This window comes from Anoplopoma fimbria, chromosome 19, assembly GCF_027596085.1.
Source record: "Anoplopoma fimbria isolate UVic2021 breed Golden Eagle Sablefish chromosome 19, Afim_UVic_2022, whole genome shotgun sequence".
NCBI lineage: Eukaryota > Metazoa > Chordata > Actinopteri > Perciformes > Anoplopomatidae > Anoplopoma > Anoplopoma fimbria.
Genome location: NC_072467.1, coordinates 12664544 through 12669566, shown reverse-complemented (window position 1 = coordinate 12669566; position 5023 = coordinate 12664544).

Sequence of the window (5023 nt, the reverse complement as noted above, 5' to 3'; positions counted from 1 at the left end):
CGAGAGCCAACGGATAAGAGAGACAACTGCTGCTGTTTGAATATTTTATGGAAATGTTTTCTTCTTTTTTTCCCCCTTTTTTTTCTTTTCAGTGAGCCCACCCACACAAATCACATCTCGTTTAGGCATGCAAAAGAAAGGTTCATAGGTTAAATATATACACAGGACAATACAAACACACACACACGCACACACACACACACACACACACACACACACACACACACACACACACACACACACACACACACACACACACACACACACACACACACACACACACTGACATACACTGTTCTGTTTGTCAGCAACATTTGGTTGAACACTTGGTCAACACAATGAGTCTTAAAAGTCCTAAGATGATGCAAAAAACAAACAACATTTTTCAACAAGTCATATTAGTCTTTTAATGATTTCTTAAAAGTGATTTTATCAACACGACTACACACTACTCTCTCACACACACACACACACACCAGAACACCTCAGATTTTATTCTGATTAAGTGATATTGTTTGAGTTAATTCAATTAATATGTTGACCAAACACAACGCACAAGCACTGCACACTGATGACAATATTTGTTTCCCTCCCTCATCGTAAAATCAGTCAAAACATCCATGTGTTTCCAAAGGTTGCATTTTGCTCTGACAATCAGAACATATTCTAAATAGAATATGGTTCATAAACACAGTGAGGACATTTGTGGAAACAAAAAAGAAAGCCTGAATTATAGCTCAATTCAACTGCTTATACATGTGTTCGAACAAAGGACCCTCGCTGTTGTTATAAACAGGAACTCACCTGTGGTCATTGTATAAAGCTTACATCCTCATTGATGAGTCAACAGTCAAGCAATCAGGTGTTTGGCCAGAATCGGCTGATTGGTCAATGTGGCTCTTTGAAGTGTCTCCTGTGTCTTATGCAGAGCTGTCGTTTCCAAACACTGGGTTGGGACCCACAGGTTAGTCGCAGGAGATTTTTTTAAGGTTGCCCAATACATTTGCAGCATTATTTCCTTAGTCTTTTAACACACATTTACGTGTGCAGTACACATTTATGCTACACGGAGGAGCCTGAATGTTCGTATTGCTCTGATGATTGTAGCCGACTCATAACTTTGGATCACATATGAAAACCTAGCTTACATCTTGTTTTACTGATAAGAGATAAAAAGATTGAGATGCATTCATAATTTATAAAGTAAGTGTTTTAAATAACACTTACATTAAACAAAGTTGTGATCTGTCAAATGTATAGCTCTTTAAAATGGCTGGTAGATAACAAGGTAAAAATGGCAGTATAAATGGTCAGGAACATTCATTTAAGCACAAATTTGTTCTTCTTGCTTTTTATAGACGAAGCCTGTTGTGAATAGGGTCGTAATGATTCGTCATGTTTTTGAAAAAGTGGGTCCCAGAAAAAAATAAAAAAGATTTGGGAGACATGAATGCAGAGAACTGTGTGCGGTGTGTTGCAAAAAGTGTCATGTTGAATTGCAAAATGGGTGCAAAGCAGAAAATGTGTTTAGAGTTTTGGAGACTGGCGCTGAGGTTTTTCTCTCTGAGTGTCAGTTTCTATAAATGTGCTTTATGTGTCATTTTAGGATAAAGTAGAAAAGCATAAACAAAAAAAAACATGACTCGCAATTAATCATGTACATTTTCTCAAACTTCCTGTTATTTATTTTCGCTGAAAATAACTCCTCAGCCTCGGGAAGCCATTTTCTGGTTCTTGTGTGTAGTTGGTTACAAGGGAACCCTCCTGCTAAATGTTCCACATTTTCAATTTCAATTTTCTTCAAGTGCGGCTTAATTTTAGATGCGAGCTACCAGGGGGAAAGGAAGGATAGTGAAAATGCAACAGCCAGTACACTTGTTCTTAAGTGTGTGTGTACGTGTGTGTGTTTGTGTGTAAGGGGTTGTTGTTGTGTTTGTATGTGTGTTTGCATTTGCATGTGTGTGCATCTACTTATGGAATGAAAACTATTTAAATTATCCATTATTTTCTCTTGATCACTGCAAACAACAGAAAATTGCCATTCCCCAGTTCCAGTTATAATTCAGTATTTTCCTCAAACACACACATTTGTCCCAGTTTTTTTACCTCTCGGATTTCCCATTCGCCAGGCTTTAATATAATGGACATAAGAGCAGAGGTTTTAGTGTTTATGAGGTAAGTGTGTGTGTGTGTGTGTGTGTGTGTGTGTGTGTGTGTGTGTGTGTGTGTGTGTGTGTGTGTGTGTGTGTGTGTGTGTGTGTGTGTGTGTGTGTGTGTGTGTGTGTGTGTTTGTCTCTGCGTGTACAACTGTTTATTGGCTGCAGACGACAGAACAAGCATCAGACATTATGACAGCATCGATCACGAGCAGGACACGGACAATTCTTTCCCACCGGGTCAAACTTCCTCCTCGCTCAGGTTGCCTGCACAAGACGAGAAGTCAGGGACACAATTATTTTGCCATTTTTCCCCAAAAGAAAAAAAAAGAGACCGCGCTCAAAGGAAGAGCTTAAAAAGAGGTCACCTGAACTTGCCTCACTACCCTCTCACGTTCCCAATTCAGTCGGAGGAGAATGGACCGTGGTGGGGGTCTGAGCGGCTGTACACATTACAGCCGAGTCTCTACAGCTAGAGCCGAAGCAGGCCTGTAATTTCTGCCATTTGAGAGTGTGAGCTGAAAAGCAGAGTGATGGCCACTTTTCTGTTATTATTCCTTTGGCAGAGTGCTGGCTGAAGGAAACAACCGTGCTTTAAGAACACGTCCATCAGCCGCTGGCAGTATTTGGAGATGGTATTTGTAAAAGTAACTCTGTCATGTTGTATTGTTAACTTTGAAAAGCAAGTGCGGACGACGTGTTACTGTATATAATATCTCAGCCGGCGTCCGTCCGCCTTGCCTCTCCTGCATTATACGGAGGTAGCAGGTTGTGGCCGGGCTGCTGCTGAAGTGTCTGACGGCAGAACACAGCAGAAGTGTTTTAATACTCAGATCACTGACAAACAGCAGGCTGCCAAAAGCAGCAGTGTTCAGTAGGTTGCATATTTGCATCTGATTAATACTTTTTAGTAGAAAATTCACCACATTAACCTTGAAGGCCAAGCCGCCTGCAGGCCTCACGCCAAGTGGGAGAGACTGTTCATGACAGCCTCCTATTCATACTCCGGAGTCGGAGGTAGCGGGTATTTCCAACAGCTACAATATCTCCCACTTGGCGACAAGAAAAACAATAAACTGTTGGGAAAACGGCTGCAAAGTCATGACCGCTGGCAGTTACATCTGCATAAAATCCAATATTAAAGTTTATAAATTATGGGTTTAAAGGAACTAAGGTTGTTATATATCATTTTTATAATAAACCAGATTTTCTTTTGCACATATGTGAAATGGAATCTATTCTTTTCAGTTAAGATTTGGGCCACTATTTAGATGTCCTGAATAATCTGAACATCAGAGTTTGTGCGACTACTACGTCACTGGCTGCACCCACACACAGCTCCGTACAGAAATAGCAGCCATTGCTCCATAAAAAGACATCATTAGAAGTGTCGACTGCTCACGAATTTGCTGGCTTCCACTGCACATCAACGTGAAAATGAAACCGCAAACACTGATTCCACAGTTCGAAGTCTCCCAGTTTTCCTTTTAGAATGGCGAATACCGACTACCACTACCTGTTGATTGGTATGTTGTAATATTTTCAGACCAAATTGGATTCTAGTGATTCTTAGAGTTTTTCATCTATTCTGTGTCACTCATCACAAAAAAAATGCCAATGGAAAGTCAATTAGGACTCTTTCTCATGGTAGGCACATGAATTAAAAAGATCAACGTGACTAAGCAGCGGTCAGAGCTAGTGACGTAGTATTAAATATTGATAAAGATCACTTATGTCTGGTTGGTGGAGAGGTGGATGGGTCAAACAAACAAAGGACTTTCAACCATGAGGCTGGTGTTAGAAATAGCGTGTCCGCAAGTGTTGTTGCTTTGAAGTGACACATTTGTGACGGTTTTACTAATAAACCTAACAAAGTCGTTTTGTTGCTTAAAGCAATGTCGTCCAGACTGACAGGAAAAACAATTTGTGCAGGCACGAAAGATACATTAGTTTGAAAGTTTTGCTGAGCGACACAAAAAAAGACGAAATTCCTGTCCATGTTTACAAAATGACTATTTCCCATCTGCGGTGAGACTGTTAAATATGAAGAGTTATTTCATCTCACAGGTCACAGAACATACAGGCTAGTTAGTCGTTGGCTGTCCTTGCGATGTGTTCAAGTGCTACTTTTTGGCCAAGACACAGGCCGCTAGCTCTTTTATGTCTGTGCTTGGTGTCCATGTCCGTAAAGACAGCTAATTAAGAATTAATTTCCATGTGGTGTGACCACATAAGGCTTTTTCATAGCAGACATTTTGACTTGTAGTCATCTTCATAAAAGCACAAAATAAAAAGTGGCTCAAACAATGGAATATAGATATAAAATATGTTTTATAATACTGAATGAATTCAAGGGATTTGTTGATAATAACAAAAATATATAGAATATCACCAGATTTATCCAATAATCAAATATCAGATTTTTTTCCTGTGTCATGTCGTTAATTTCAAAGTCTCTCTAGCTTTCCTCTTTTGTTCTATTTCCTAAACAAAACCACAAGTGTGAATCTTCAGCCTCATTCCAATAAAAGCAATATGTGAAATTACCATCATGTCACTAGAACCCCCCCTTTCAAGATGCCTTGCCAAGTTTCAGGTGTTATCAACCATGCTTATGAATAAAGAAATGCAATACAAGACGATGTTTGTGTCGAAAGAAATAGCCTCTGCATGTCATTATTGTAATGGCGCTTGCTGTTGAGGCGTACAATTGTTTACAGACCGAGAAGACATATAATGAAAGGGAAGGTGTGATTGTACAAGAGCTTATTCAATAAAGACCATAAGCGGCAGACAACAAAAACTGACTAAACACTAGCGTAGAAATGTAAATGCGGTATTTGGACTTTCTTTGGTTGAGAGTTTTG